Source organism: Varanus komodoensis, unplaced genomic scaffold, assembly GCF_004798865.1.
Source record: "Varanus komodoensis strain SLA01 unplaced genomic scaffold, ASM479886v1 scaffold12, whole genome shotgun sequence".
In the NCBI taxonomy this organism is placed as follows: Eukaryota; Metazoa; Chordata; class Lepidosauria; order Squamata; family Varanidae; genus Varanus; species Varanus komodoensis.
In genome coordinates, this window is record NW_025335349.1 from 29764224 (window position 1) to 29780339 (window position 16116).

The 16116-nt window shown below is 41.0% G+C and overlaps 1 protein-coding gene across 3 annotated transcripts in view; it reads left to right on the plus strand.

Annotated features, from left to right (window-relative positions):
- ANKFN1 (ankyrin repeat and fibronectin type III domain containing 1) overlaps positions 1-16116 on the plus strand; it is a 302123-nt gene that overhangs the window by 157415 nt on the left and 128592 nt on the right. For 2 of the 3 annotated variants that reach the window (XM_044422144.1, XM_044422147.1), the window contains exon 2: positions 12358-12473. The exons of the other annotated variant lie outside the window; for it this stretch is intronic. The gene's annotated coding sequence lies outside the window, so the exon portion shown is untranslated. The remainder of the gene's footprint in view (positions 1-12357; positions 12474-16116) is intronic. 3 annotated transcript variants of the gene reach the window in all.

Below are 16116 nucleotides of genomic sequence, written 5' to 3' on the forward strand. Positions count from 1 at the left end.
TGGTCTAGTTTTTACTGACTGCATAGAGCTTCTCCATCTTTGGCTGCGGAGCACATAGTCGATCTGATTTCTATGTTGACCGTCTGGTGCTGTCCATGTGTAGAGTCGTCTCTTGGGTTGTTGGAAAAGAGTGTTTGCTATGACCATCATATTCTCTTGACAAAATTCTACCAGCCTGTGCCCTGCTTCATTTTGTACTCCAAGGCCAAACTTGCCTGTTATTTCGGTTATCTTTTGGCTTCCTGCTTTAGCATTCCAATCCCCCATGATGATAAGGGCATCATTTTTTGGAGTTAGTTCTAGAAGGTGTTGTAGGCCTTCATAGAACTGGTCAACTTCAGCCTCTTCAGCACCAGTGGTTGGGGCATAGACTTGGACTATTGTGATGTTGAATGGTTTTCCTTGGATTCGAACTGAGATTATTGTCATTTTAGAGGTTGTATCCCAGTACTGCTTTTCCTACTCTTTTATTGACTATGAAGGCTACTTCATTTCTTCTGAGGGATTCTTGCCCGCAGTAGAATACCTGATGATCATCTGAATTAAATTCACCTATTCCTGTCCATTTTAGTTCACTAATTCCTAGGATGTCAGTGTTCAGTCTTGTCATCTCTTGTTTGACCACATCCAGCTTGACAGTGCAGAGATGTATGCACATAGAATGGTCAGGAGGACAATGAAAAGGAAATTTGCACACCTGCATTAACTGACTCTTTAGGACAGGTTTGCACATTTTCCCCTTTTCATACATCTCTGCCTCCCTTTTTTTAATTGTCAGGCAGATGGTGCTGAATGAGGGTTGCTGCCTCATTCCTCTAAGAGATTTCTCATTTGTAACTGCTACAGTATGTGGAAGAAATTATATTATGCCCCTTTCTGTGCTGGTGGAGATAAGTGCGAATTTCATCCCAGATTGGTTTTTAGAAGAGTTTGACAAATTTCTACTGGTCTTTATATTCAGGAAAGAAAAGAACTTGAGATTTTAAAAAAGCATAGGCAAGAGGAAGCTAAACGGCCAGATTTCCCCATACCTAACCCTGCCACAGTAATGGATGGAGCTCTTCGTTGCAGAGTGGTAGGGTAACCACCCAAGACACCTCTGTATCCCCCTGTTGCTTGAGTTTTGCTGCACAGCTGGTGAAAGCCAAAGTGATCTTGGGGATAGTGATGAGCATAATCAGAAAGTGGTGTTGAGGTGTATATCAAGAACAAGTGGTTAAATTTTGAACAACTTCGTCCCTGCCAGGCAGGCATTCCCTCTTTGAATAGACCTTCAGCCTGTTGAAGATGTCTGCTTGAAGCCATAACTTATTTCCTCTCCTCACCATTCTTCCCTCCTCTTCCCTTTCAAGTCCATGACTGGAAAATCTGAAAGAAGAGTGAGAGTGGTCAGAAAAGATGAGGCTGCAGGAAATGGTAATAGAGTCTTTGGAAAAACCCCACAGCCTTGAGTTCATCAAATGTTTTGCTACATACTGAAGATCCAGCCAACCTTAATTAACTCGAAGCATATCTGAAATGTAAATTGCAGATAACTGAATATTCAGATAGAAAGAATAACTCCAGATGTGCATTGCATTAACTGAGCTTCTCATCCTCATGATCATTTCTATTTTGAATGTATATTAAGGGTGAATTTAAGTTAGGTAAGGACACAGCATTCCTTCTTCCACCAGCATGGCTGCTTATTTGGCCTAGCATGGAATCCAACCCATTGACTGTCAATTGAACAACCAGTTTCTCAAAAGTACAGCATCATTCCAATAACGAATCACATATTAATGATGCAACCCTACGGTCAGTGGGACAGCATTCCAGGAACCACATGATACATCAGCTCTCCTCTGAAAGTGGAGAAGGAACTCTGCCCTGCAAGGAGGAGTTATGACTTCAGGTGCCCCCTCCCATCCCCTTACCTCTGTGCCCCTCACCTATCCCATGTCAGAACTTCAATTTCAAAAAATAGGAAAAAGAGATTTCCCCGAGGTGTGCTGGGCAAAGCCCTGGGAGACATAAGGTATCTAAACCATCTACAGCTACACTGGCCTCCATCCACACACCCAAACTGAATAGTAATCTATGCCAGCCCAGCAGCTTGGGCATGCTGGGAATTGTATGGGATTGTGCCCCAAGACCCCAAACATCCAGTAAGTTAACAAAATTGGAATGCATTTATTAGAATAACGGAACAGGCTGTTTTGAAAAGCTAGTAGATCTCTCTGCCATTCTGGGAATGTTTTTATTAAGCTCTGGCCTCTGTAGTGTTAGCTGCCACTCATTTTCCCCACTTGTGGTGTTTTAGTGTGCATCACACTGGCATTCTGCAGTGATTGCTTTTCAGTAGGTTACCTTAGCATGCAATTAAACAGGAACTCTCCCTTCTGCTGATTTAAGTGAGAAGGGGTACACATGAGAAAGAGATCACCAGTCAGTTTAACAATCTTTCTAGTTGTCAAATACACCTAAACCCCAAGGCCTCTCTTCACGGAATGAAAGCAGTGATGAACTGTAGCACAATCAAAGAGTCCTTTCAATTTGCAACACTTCATTCTTAATTATTTTGCAGGCGTTTATAATGAGAAATAATTGGATGAGTCCATATGGAATTATTTTAAGTCTTCATCTTCATATTTGCCACTAATACCGGCATTTGAAGAAGTCAGTGAACTAGGTTATTCCCAGGCTTTTTCTTCATTCTGATAAAAAGAGAGAAAAAGCCGTACTTTTGGTGACTTACAGTTAGGATTTTTTTCCTGGATGTGATATGCATAAGTTGCCTGTGTGCTGCATTACAGAGGAACATTCCCTTTTTTGAAGTACTCCCTGTTGGAAGGCATCCTTGACTTGAAGGCCAGGCCAAGGCAGCTTCAAAAGCCAAAGTCACTAGGAGGAACTGGCTGCAGCGGGCTTGAAGTTGCCCATGAACTCTTTGCTCTGGACAGAGGTCTCTGTAGGCACATAATCTTCCCCGCCGGGGTGAAATGTATTGATAGTTATATTTAAATTATCTTTGAATTTTCGCTGAAACATGCGACACATACAATTCTTATGCAAATCTCTGCCCGTGTGCCATTCTTGTGCAAATCTCTTTTTCTGCTGTTCATAAGTAGCCACCCCAGCCTGAACCCTGCCTCACAATATTGTTGCATTATTCATCCTCCGGAGCATTCATAGGGCTTTCATGCAGCAGTGAAAACTGGGGGTCTACCACACAGTGATGGGCATAGGCTTTCCTGGCTCACCTGGGGGCAAGGAAGCCACACAGCAACAGGGGCAGGGCCTTCGGTACAGCCCCACATACAGTAAAGGAGGAGAGCCAGTGGGGTGTGGTGGTGATAGTCTGGGGACCTGGGAGGTCTGGGTTTTAGTCCCCACTCAGCTGTGCAGCTCACTGAGTAACTTTGCACCAGCCATTTACTTGTAGGGTTATTGTTGTGGGTATAAAAGGGAGCTATGTAAGCCACCCTAGGTTCCTCACAACAGGAAAAAAGGCAAGATGTAAATGCAGTGTAATGATAACACTAATAACATCTGCCCAACATCAGTCCGGTTTTTCCTGTGGAATGCTGAGCGATAACCAGAATTCTGAAATGGAATTAGCAAGAAGCAGGCAGTATGCAATAGAGACAAAGGGGCTTTTTGCGTAGCACAACAGCCCATTGTAAGTCAACTAACCCACAGTACAGCTGTGGCCTATATTAAGGCAATGATAGTGTTGTTTAACCTTTGTACAACCCATGCTTGCCTGGTTTCCATGACAGCTCCCAATTCACATGACCCGGTAACCACCAAGTAGGGGGTGCACATTCAACATGGTGCCAACAGACCCCATGGTTCATCATGAGTTAAATAACTCACAATGCACCATGGAGTGTTGTTTGGACCTGGCAAGGGCATGCTAGCTACCAATGTGTTTGGTAGTAGGGTGCATAGGACCTAAGAGAGCTTCCTCAAAGTGCCAGCATTGTTCTGACAAGTGGAAATAACCAACCAAAAGCACATATTTACCCCTCAAGGTCACAGCATGAAAATAATACATTGAAGGGCTTTCTGTGGTTTGATGAGTGCAAACTGTGCCATTTTGAATTTGCACAAATCTAATTCTTTCAGTGAGCAGATGATGGAATCCAAGGCACCTGACAACCTGCAGATCTTAGATGGAACAGATTTTACAACATGTGTGCATCTCTCATGGTAACACGGAAGCAGCATTCTGGGGCATTCTGTGTGGTACAAGGAACATGAGCAGATCTAAGAGATTCAGGGAGAGGGTGGCAAGCAAGAGACCCCCTTAGTATACCCCCAAGCCATTTCAGCATTGAAAGTCCAATCCTTCACCCCATGCCGTCTCCCAGCCTCTCCCCAGATTTGTACTGAAGAGCTGTGTGGTGTTTGCACAGTGAGGGTTGAATGGCTCTGATCAACTTGCCAAGAAACGGCTTCGGCTGAGCTGGCTGTTGAAACAGATCTGAAGATTGAGCTGTATGAACATTTTGGCATAACTAGACATTGACAAATGCAATGCTGGAGGGCCATTTCAAAAAGACAGGGATGGGAGGATGGCTGAGTGTTTGTGAAGGCAGATAGGGAGAGAACATTTCCCACTGTCCTAGTTTACAGGTACATAAGAGATGAAATCCTGCCTGATTACTATGTGGGATATCTTACTGATCCATCATTAAGGAAAATGGATTTTTGTCTCAATGAAGAAGATGATGTAATTACATTAAAAGATGCTTTATTTGCCCCGAGTGCCATAAAGTTGATATCTATGTTGCAACTGTTTTTGCAAATTGATTTATTGGGACAACTTTAACTCTTATTTTTTTAAATAATTTTATTAATTTTCAATCTACAACACAACCCAAAAACTACATTTTAAAACAAAAATATATAAAATTAAACAGAATTAAAGCAATTCTTAAAATAGAGTGCCCCCCGGCCCCGAGGACCAATGATACGCATTACAAAGCAAGGAAAAATATCATTCAAACTTTGCAGGACATTCTCCACTTCTAAAACTGTAATGATTCTTTAGAGGGTTTGAATCCTTTCCCCTTTTTAAAAACTTGCTCAATAAATACACTCCAAATATTATTAAACTCATTTTTCTTTAGATGTCCTCTCACTTTAATCACACATGTTAATTTGTTGTTAATAGCTATATTCGAAACATTTCTATACTAATCATACAATTGGTATTCATGTTTTACTTTCCAGTTCTTAGCTACAATTAATCTCCCGGCAGTTTTTAAATTTGTTATCAATTCTTTATTATTCCAGCTCCATTGTTTTTATCAAATACTGAGAGTAATGCAATTCCAGGGCATATATTTATATTAAGACTTAGTATTTTTGTACACTCTTTAAAAAACTCTTTCTAAAATTTTGTTATATATTCTCATTCCCACCACATATAGAAATACGCACCCACTTCACGATCTCATCTCCAAAATAAATTGGGGTATTTGTTATCTAAACAATTCAGCTTCAGTGGAATTAGGTACCACTTTCATATAATCTTGTAAAAATGTTCCTTTATTCTTACTGGAATACATTTTAATATCCTCTTTGCCCAGCTATTTCCCCAATCTTCATTACTAATATTTCCCAAATCTGTTTTCCATGTTGCTTTAAGTGAATCATAATGATCCTGTTCTAATAATGTCTTATAAATTGTACTTACCATCCCTTTCATCTGCATATTTTCCTGTTTTACCTTTTTTATAATCATATCTTCAAATTTTGTTTACTCCCTGCATCAACTCAAACTCTTTTATTATTAATGCATTTTATTTAATGTCTCTTAGCAAATAGCGATATGTTTTATGCTACTGACATTCTGTCTCTTGTTACTTCATCTCAGCACAGAGTTTTCAAAAAGCCTTTTTAACAGATAATTTGGTTTGTGTTCATGTGCTTGGTACTTAACTATGAATAAATCATTTTTCTTAAACACTCATACATCATGTCTATAATCTTTTAATGGATCTTGCAAGATAGGCAATTTCTGGTACCCTCATTTTATACAGAGGACTGGATCCATGTTTAGTCTTATTTAGAGCATACCCATCACACTTTGTGGGACATTTCTAGTCACTGAAGCTACAAGTGCCTCACAATAGGCTGGATGAGGGAACACCCCCAAACTGCAGACTTGTTCTTTCAAGGGGAGTGTAAGGACCTCACTAACAGTACCTTGGTCTTGTGTGACTTGAGCCTCAGTTAATTGCCTATATCCAGTCCATTATCTTGCTCAGGCAGCAATCCAGATGCCTGAGCAGGATAACTTAATGCTTCACCCAAGTTAGATGAAAAGGAGATTAAAAGGTGGGTGTCATCTGCATCCGGATGACATCTCAGCCCTCATCTCTAGATAAACCCTCCAGGCAGTTTCATGAAGATGTTTTATAGCACGGGAGATAGAAAATTAAGTCTTACAGAATCTCATGTAATCACTGCCACCTTCAATGCCATTTTGAGTAAGAAAGACGGGATATATATTAAATAAACCGCAATGACTCAGAGGAGTAATCGCACACAGTAGCACCTTCTGGAAACAGTCATTCAAGCAGGAACAGAGCCACTGTAAAACAGTGTCCCCATTATCAGACAATTGATCCAGAAGGATATCATGGCTGTCGATACAGTCCAGGAGAACCAAGAGGTCTGGTCCAAAAGGGTCATCAAGGTTGTTTCTGTCTGCAAACTGGGCTTCAAGTGAGACTGAAATGGACCTAGAAAATCAATTTAACCTAAGAATGACTGAAGTTGATCAGCAACCCCCTTTTTGACACTTTGCCCAAGGAGAGGATGTTAGTAACTGGGCTATTCTTCTCTCCTTCCACGTACAGGTTAGGATTCTTCGGGACTGGCCTTTTTCAAAGAGGATGGTACTGCTTCCTCTCCCAAGGATAAATTTATAACTTCCTGGATGCAATGGGTCATCTCCTTAGATTAGATGTGCACAGTGATCAGGGTGCCTCTGGAAGAATGCCAGCTTTGGTGCAATGCCAGCGAGAACCAGGGCCAGAGGATAACAAAACAAGGCCCTAAGGGCCTTCAGCAGTTCACGCTCAGTTCAAAGTCCTCTTCTGCTGAGGGAGAAGAGCTGGGAATGTCTCCACATGAGAAGGCCAGGGCCTCCAAAACAAACATGGATGCAAGCCTAGACACTTCACTGAGGTAGCAGCATCTCTTCCAGCTCTTGATGTTCTGGCTGCTCTGCCCTATTTCTCGCCATAGTGCAGCCACAGGCATTGACTCCTACTGGGGGCTTTGAATACTTGTGGAGCATGGAACGGCAACTAGCTTGCAAGACTAGGAGCCAGCTGACTGCTTCCTCCACTCATAGCTGCAGACAAGCAAGCAATTATGTTTGTTTGATCTTTTTACTCAGTGAGAAGCCTATGTTCCCATCAGTAAATCAGCACACATGGAGAATCTTAGCATAATCTGGCTTCCTTGATCACCTACAGCAAACTGAGGACTAAAATACTGAAATGAATTTTAGAAAACATTTTAGACCTCCGGAGTAGAGGATCACAGAGCATTACTGATGAACTCACAGACTGCTAAAGGAAAGGTAAGGGGCTAGGGAACTTGATTCATTTTCTCACATAGCCACTACACCATAGACCACCACAAGCCCCATAGAAATTCCTCCTCTTCAGTATCAACTGTGCATCACTGGGTTGTGTTTACTTGGCTCTTAATGAGTTAGACGCTCTGCTTCATGTATAGAGATTGTTATTTCAGAATCCAAACTACACATGATGGCATGGATGGCTGTTCTGGTATTTTCGGTACATACAGAGAGGGAGAGGGATAGAGCTAGCAGAAGCAATGACTGAAACTGTCAGAGAATCTCACCGTACAGCTCTGAAGTCATGCAGAGTTGAGCCTATTAGTTTTGTGATTATGAAAGTCTCTGAGTGCTATATTTTTAGAATAATTTATCTGGGTGATCTTTTCATTTCATTTCATTTATTTATTTATCTATTTAATTTTGTGCCAGAGGGTTATTTTGGAATAGAGAATACTCCAAACTACTCCTTGAAGTATTTATCTCTAGAATTCTGCTTCATCTGGACTGGGATGAATCTGGAGAATATACTGGACCTTTATGCAGAGGAAAAACAGCTGGTTACATAAGGCTACTGCTGCTTTTTACCAATTGCATAACTAGAGACACAGAAAGAAAAGTTCTTCTATTGCATCTTTCCACCTTTATTGTAGTCTTATTTTTTTCCTTTTCTTTTTTCTTAAGGATACCACGATGTCACACAGAGTATAACATGCGAGATACTGTTTAAATGGTCAAGGCAAAGTCTCTTATCCTTCTAAAAAGACTCAGGATAGCTCATGAAAACCTGATTTTTCCCCAATGAGCACTGATTTTCCAGTTGCAAATGAGATGCTTACTAGAGTTGCTCACACATTAAACATTAATTGATGAATTATTTAGTTTTTAATCTTTTATTTATTTACTGTACTTTTTAAACCACCCAATTACCTAAGCTCTCTAGGTCTGTGCAATGCATTCAGAACACATCAGACAGGCATTAAAATGATCAAACAAACAAAAATAAAAAGCACAGGGTGAAAGCATGCTACAACCAGTAACAAGGAATAGAGTCATTAATCTTAATTTAATCTGCTTGATCCTATAAAATGCAGGTATTATGAAAACCTCAGTGCTGGTTCTCTTCCGTGACTTATATTGTAAGTGCAATAAATTAACACAACTATTTATTCCCACTAGTTATAAAAATGAATTGTAGTAGTACGTTGTATTTCAGAACTTTTGGTTACTAATTAATTCAATACTTTCCTTCTCCAACCCATCTACCCTTTCTTAATAGAACTATCTCAAATTTCCTTGCCAGGAGAGCAGTCCCAAGATGCCCCAAACCACACAGGACACAGTTAACACCATTAAATAATAGTGTAACAGAAGAGTGAAGAACAGGCAAAATGAAAAAGTGGGAGAACAACAAGAAAGAGGAAATTTCTGAGCTTCTTCATCAAAAGTGGCCATATTTACATTACATTTTCTTTACCAGTCCCAAGTACTTGCACATTAAAACCAAAATGGTTTCAAAAGATCAAGAAGTGTGATCTTCAAGCTTTGTTCCACAAGGAAAAAAAATGCCTGAACCCATTAAAATATTCCCTGACTTACGCTTGAGTGTTCAGCTGGTTTTGCCTCTGATCATTGTTGTTGCCAGTGTTTGTTTGGCTGAGCACTTCACAAAGTGTATGAGGGAGGACCTCCCCCCCAACCCCCCCCCAGAACTTTATTTATAAAAAATTGTGTATTTATTTTTACATGTTCAAACTTCAGACATCCTCAAAGTACTCTCCCTTTGATGCAATAACACATTAAGAACTTTTTTCCACTGCTCCAAACAGGTTTTGAACTCAACAATTCTGATGTCTTTTAGTGCTTCTGTCATTTTTTGTATCACCTGTTCCACATCAGCAAAACATTTCCCTTTGAGGACATTTTCCATCTGGGGAAGAACAAAAAGTTAGTATGGGGCAAGATCAGGTGAACAGGGAGGGTGTGGCACAAGGGTCATGCTGTTTTTGGTCGAAAACTGCTGAGCACTCGCTTGAACAAAACTTCACTGCCTCACGTTGTTCATGTAAATCAGCCACCACAAAATAGGCAAACCTGTTGAAAGAGTCTCCCAAAAAAAACAAACAAACAAAAAACCTCACTGTAGCCAAATGCAGCATCTTACAACAACCTAGCTGGGTACACTGATGCAGATGTGTCCCCAGAAGCTACTGCGGGAAGCCTATACTACAAGGGCCCCCCAGAAGATAATTCCTGGTATTTGGGGGGGGGGGCTCCCCTCATAAAATCTGGCAGGCCTACAACCAAGAGCTAGGCCCCTGGTACTTTCTACAAGTACTTTCCAACCTGGGACATCTTCTGAATGGAGCAAGGGCCGTGCACCAGAAGCAGCCTTAGCGCTGCCCAGATGAAGACGGGTGAACTTAGCTGCCCCTCCTAACCATGAACAGCACTGGAGGCACTGGATAACCCTTCCCCTTCTTCACCTCAGCCTCTCATCCCTATTTGCTTGTGCCTTGACACGGGCACAAGAGCAAGGCATTCAGCACACCCCAGTTACTCTCTCCGCCTGTCTGATGACTCCAGAACTCTTGTGGCCCTGGATAGGAAGGCACACTTCAACAGAGGCTTTGATTCCAGGCATTTTCAAGGACCCCAATGAGCACTGCAATAACATATTTTCAATGCACAATCAGATTAGCATCCGAGTCACCTCATACCCTGAAGCCTGCTTACACTGGAGTATGTGTACCACATTTCAGTTTTCACAGTGGTGTCAGAGCTCTTCATCTATTTCGGAATATACTTCTCTCAAGAGTGCAATATAAAACGTTCCTTTTCCAGCTTTGCAAAAAGGGTTAGACAATCCTGTGACACATGTGTAAATACTTTCTCGATCTGTGAAAACTTTCGACTATAATGCCCACCTATTTGAAAGAGAGAAGTTAAGAAAACTCTCCTGTTTGAATGCTTCCAGTAGTCAAGGTGTTTAATGACACAACTCCCATCCTCCCAAATCATTGCTCATTCTGACTGGGGTAGATGGGAGTTATGGTCCAAAACATTTGCATGGCATGTCATCAGGAAAGGATGGCACCAGCTAGGGATGGTGAATTCAGGCCCAGGGGCCAGTCTATTTCGCTGGGGCTCCACATGGCCACACCCCCTTCCCCTACCCCCTAATATTTTCCACAACCACCAATCATTCATGCTTTCCAGGCTTTTGTTTGTTTTACCCCATTCTAAAGGCTTCTTCCAGACTCAAGTACTTGCAGCAAGAGCTTTGAGAGAAAATATACTGGTATTTTTGGCCCCGACCCCTTTGCCTTCATCTCCAAACCAGAATCCGGCCCTCGGGCTGAAAGAGTTTCCTCATCTTTGGGTAAGCCACAGGGCATTTGACAATTTTAAAAATCTGTTTTGAGACATTTTCTCACTAGGGTGCTTTTTCATTCTTTCTTCCTGGGTTGCTTTTAAAATAATGGCTTTTTTATTATAAAAGTTTAAACACTGTCAGATGCCAGTATGCAATGGGTCTTGTTCCCAAAACCAGAGGTGAAAATAAGTTAATATCATTTTATGTGGAGTTAATAGCAAGTAAAATCCCATTATAATTGCTTTCATACCTCAGTGGCTTCTGCATTTGACTAGCACCAGTTTAATTTTCACATCATGACCCCTCAGTGTATGACCTTTCAATTATAACAGCGGAACTCTGCTCTTCTTCCGTGCTGGAAAGTGCTGCATCATAATTAAAAATGAACAATAATTTCTAGGAGATAATTCAGGGAATTATTTTCTCCTTTTCCCACATAGGCTTAAGTGAAGACTGATTCTTCTCAGTGTATACTGTCATAAACCCTTGAATCACAGAGGAATGTAGCAGTTTCCTCTAACACAACAGCACCAAAGACCACTGGTCAGGAAAGGAATATATAACATGGCATAAGCAAGGCAGTTGTGGCATGAGGCCCATGTTGGCACCAACTTTCCTATCGTCTTGGCACCACATCAAGACCCCCCTCCTTTGCTGCAGCTCTTAGCAGCTCCAAATGGCACATGGGGTGGGGACAGGAAGTGTCTGTTGTGTTTAGCAGGCGGGGCAGTAGCGACTGATCGTAGTTGTTTAAGTTGTTACAATTTGCTTTTTTAATGCTTTGATGTAATTTTATTATTTCTATCATTATTTATGTTTTATTCATTGTGTTTAGTAACTGGCTAAAATAACTTCGACTATTGGGTGGTATAGAAATTAATTAAATAAATCCTAGAATAGAATAGAATCTGGAAATCTATGAATTGACTTGGCTGAAAAATAAGAAAACCAAGATGATAAAAACATGGATTTCCTGATTTTGTGTGCATTGCTTGTTGTCTCTAAGATGGCATGGCAGAATTTTCCTGTTGTTGTAGTAGTTGTTGTTCTCTCTTTGATCTCTATGGCCAGAGTCATGATAACCATCTTCTCCTCTTCCTGTATCAATGGACTTTTGATCAAATATTCTCAGAAGTGGCAGGTGTTTTCCATATTTTTCACAGAAAGGAGTCAGAGTCATTCAGATAATCTGCACTAAAATGTCATTCAACTGACTATGGCATCTACACATTGACAGCTGATTTAATTTAACAAATGGCACTCATGCCCCTCATATAATCCAGATTCTCTCATAGTCTACATCTCCTTAGTACTGAGCTGCCTGAAATTAAATTAAATTGCCTACAATACACCACACAACTGATAACCCAGTACTAATGACTACCTTCTCTTACAGAGGTCTGAATGAATGTTGCAATATTCAACAGAATCCTTCCTTCAAGCCTTCTGAAATTATGTGGATAGCAATTCAGCGGAATTTATTATATATTCCTCACTGAAACATTCACAAAGGTACTTTAGCCCTTTGTACATTCTCAAGAAGTGAACAGATGAACTGAATGGGTGGCACTGTGCTTACTGGGATCTCCGTGAGTTCACATTTCCTTTGTGTGTAGAACCAATGAAATTATACACTGCTGGGATCATCAGGGACACTGCTGGGATCCAGAGTTGCACCCACAAGTCTTTTCATGCATGGCACAATTGGGGAGTCCATCTTGTGCAACATTTGCCAGGGGAGAACTAAAATTCTTCCAGCAGTTTAGAAGAAGCTTGAAAAAAAAAAAAGCAACATTTCAAATACTGATTAGAAAATCCCTTTCTGGGACATTTTGACCCAACTCTATTATTATCTAATCACTATTACAGTGTGATTAGTTGGGCAAAAGCTTGTACTCCCTTCCTCCTTTACCTGCGCACTTCCTTGCTCTTGCCAACATGCACCTACGCTATGCATTCCCTTGATATATTTTTTGTGTCTGGACTTGAAGAACATTCTATTTTTAGAGCCCCTTTGACATTGTCAGTGTTCTCTAAGGCTTCCAGCCAGTTTTTTCTTATTCCCTCTGACTTTTCTCAGAGCTTTTGAAAAGAATCACATTTCAAGCGCTGGAAATAATATGAATGACTATTAGTTTCATGCTGGTCTGGGCATCTTTTGGCTATAATAAGAACTTATAACCCAGCTGTGACGGTGGGCTATAATAATCATAGTAATCTGTGGAAGAAACTGTTTCTTCAGATGTCTTCACACCATGTATCCCCCTGCCTTCTGCACTTGTGGCCCCATGGGAAATAAGCAATGCTACCTGCGCAGCAGTGGAACCCACAGCCGGTCCAACAGGAAGTAGGCATGAAATGAATCAGCATGCTATTTTCTGGAATGAGGCAGGTCGGCAAGCTCACAGAAGTGAGCTCCTCTGACTGATCCCATTCGAGAAACCAGCATTTTTTCTTGTGATCATGGTTGCCTTATGCTTCAGACACTGCCTTATGCTCCTAATTTACAATCATGGTTCAGGAATGGCTATTCAAAGAAGCACCCATAAGAGGAAAAGACATCCCCTCTCTGTCGCTGTTGCTGTCACTGTCTCTCTCTCTCTCATGTGTGTGTGTGTGTGTGTAAGGAACTATAAATTAAGGACTGAGTGAGACCCACACGACATGTGGTGCTCCCCGCTTTAAGCCAGACAGTCCCTTTCTCCCAAACTGTTCTTTATGAGGCAACATAAAATGGCAGATGTCTAAATGCTAGGCTAAAATCGCATAATTGTCTTGAGGAAATTCATTTTCTTTCCTAATGCTACTGAACTGTGAACCTCTTTTGAATGACTCCAAGTCAGAGGCAAGAGATACATCCACACACCTTTTCAAACTGCAGTAGCTTATTCCAGCTGTAACAGGAGTACTGCTTCTTTTGTGCTGTGCAGCAGTGAAGTACTTGTGTTGTCTTTTCTGTTTTGTCAGACAGAAGTGGCGGGGTGTGGAAGGGAGTGGGGAGAAACTGTCCCCAACTTCCACACAATTGGCCAGAGAAGATGGATTTTCCTGCTTCTCAAAAGAGTGCTCTAACAATTCCTGCTTACTTGCACAAATTTAGTTCATGTTGTTGCCCTTCTTCAGGTGTACAGGACACCAGAAATGCCTGACCTGCCCCTTCTAATCTTGTATTGATCCTAGGTCTTTAAGAAGTTTCCAGGCATGCGAAACTGTGTAAGCATCTTCAGCTAAAAGTGCTTAGACTCCCATTGAAGAACTTTCCCTTCAACATGCGGAGGTTGGGGAGGGTGCAGTATGTATGGATGAAAAGTTTTCACTGTTTGATCAAATCACCATCATCATCAACCTTGCCCTGAGTTTTAAGAAGGAAAAAACTTCCATGTATATGGTAGGAATGTGCAATGCTAAACCCAATGGGATTCCACAGAGTTTCTGATCCAGCAGTCAGAAACAGACCATGACAGACGTTTTTGTGGGCTCTAGAAATGTGCACAAAATAGTTGCACACATTAAGAACCAATTACTGTGCATATCTTTCAGCATTTCACAGAATCTTACAGTTGGAAGGGGCCTGGCAGGCCATCAAGTCCAACCACCTGCTCAATGCAGGACTCAAGTCACCCATCCAGATTTCAACCCAACCCGACCCTGCTTAGGTTCCAAGGTTTGGCAGGATCAGGCATCTCAGGCTGTTGTGCAAATGGTGATCTGTGCAGATCAGGGCATCTGCACTAATTGTGTCTGCATATTTAAATCAGCATGAATGAGGTCACATGGTTTTTAATGTTTTATTGCTTGTCAGTTTTATCCTCACACTTCTTCATCATTATCTTGCCATATTTTCTACTTTACAATTTTTTTTTGCCAAGTTCAACATTAGTAGTACAATTTTGACTACAGTTGCATGATTTGCACATAAGCACATTTATCATTATTCTTTTCAATTGTAATTTTTCAGCTCTCATGACTTGTGCAAATTCATTTGTAGGTGTTTAGTGCCTTCCGCCACCTCCTCATTTTCTCACCAATATTATGCCTATTATATCTGATTTCTTTTGCTTTTAAAATGGGCCATGATTTGCACAAGTGCTTTAAAAAAAAACTCAGAAAAATTGGGCAATTTGTGAGTCCTGAAATTTACAAACATGTCCAGAGTGTTCTTTTTGAGAAGTAAACTTGTGCAATTATAGCCCATTTTAGCAGCAGAAAATCTGCATGCGAATTCAGCTCATGCGAGATCAAGTCAGAGCCAATGTGAATTCAGATAGCCAAGTTGAGACCATCTGTTGGATTTCCACCCCCAAATATATTCCTCACATATCCTTAGTGGGGTTATTTTTTGCTGGGATGGCAGCTCGGGGGTGGGTTTGAATTCTCCCTGTGTGCTGTGCTCCTGATAAAAGAGTGTGGGAGGAGTTAGGCTTGTTTTAAGAAACCTTGCAAGATTTTAATGACACATTTAACATCACATCTAACTTCTCGGCAGCGTATAGACTGAGGAAATCTTATAGTGGGTCTCATTCTTCCAAGTAGCTTGCAAAAGCTGAAAAATATCTGTAAGACCAGGAGGAGACAATGCCAACTCTATTGCAACTCTAGTGTCCCAGTTGGCATGGATACAAGCAATTGTATTCCTCAAAGCAGTGAAGGTGGGCTTTTGGAGGACCTAATTATGTGATTAGTCATCAGCATCAGGTGATCATGTGAAACTTGCAGGGAAACACTTGGAATATGTGACTATCACTTGTTTTTGCTGTTAACAGCTAAATTGTTGGAAACATACTGCATTTCCCCACTGTTCTGAAAGAGATGCTCCCCAGCTCCCAAATGCACTTTATATAATCCAAATTGCTTCATATGTCTATACACATCTTCTGATTACATCAGTGTGGCTTTAAGATGATTTCCCAAGCTATCAATTAGTTTCTTGTCTCATCCAGTTGTGCTTCCATTGTCTTTATTAAATACTTTAACATATCAGCTATATTATCAAGATGTAATAGCTATATTAATTAACCACTTAGTTAATTAGCTGATAAAGTCACTTTCCAATGAATCAGTGTATCTGAGTTATATTAGCCTCCTTCTCCCTCCTTCCTTTTGCCCAAACTACCTTCCCTGTTTGAAGGGAGGAGTCAGGTCCAGTCTGGGGTTG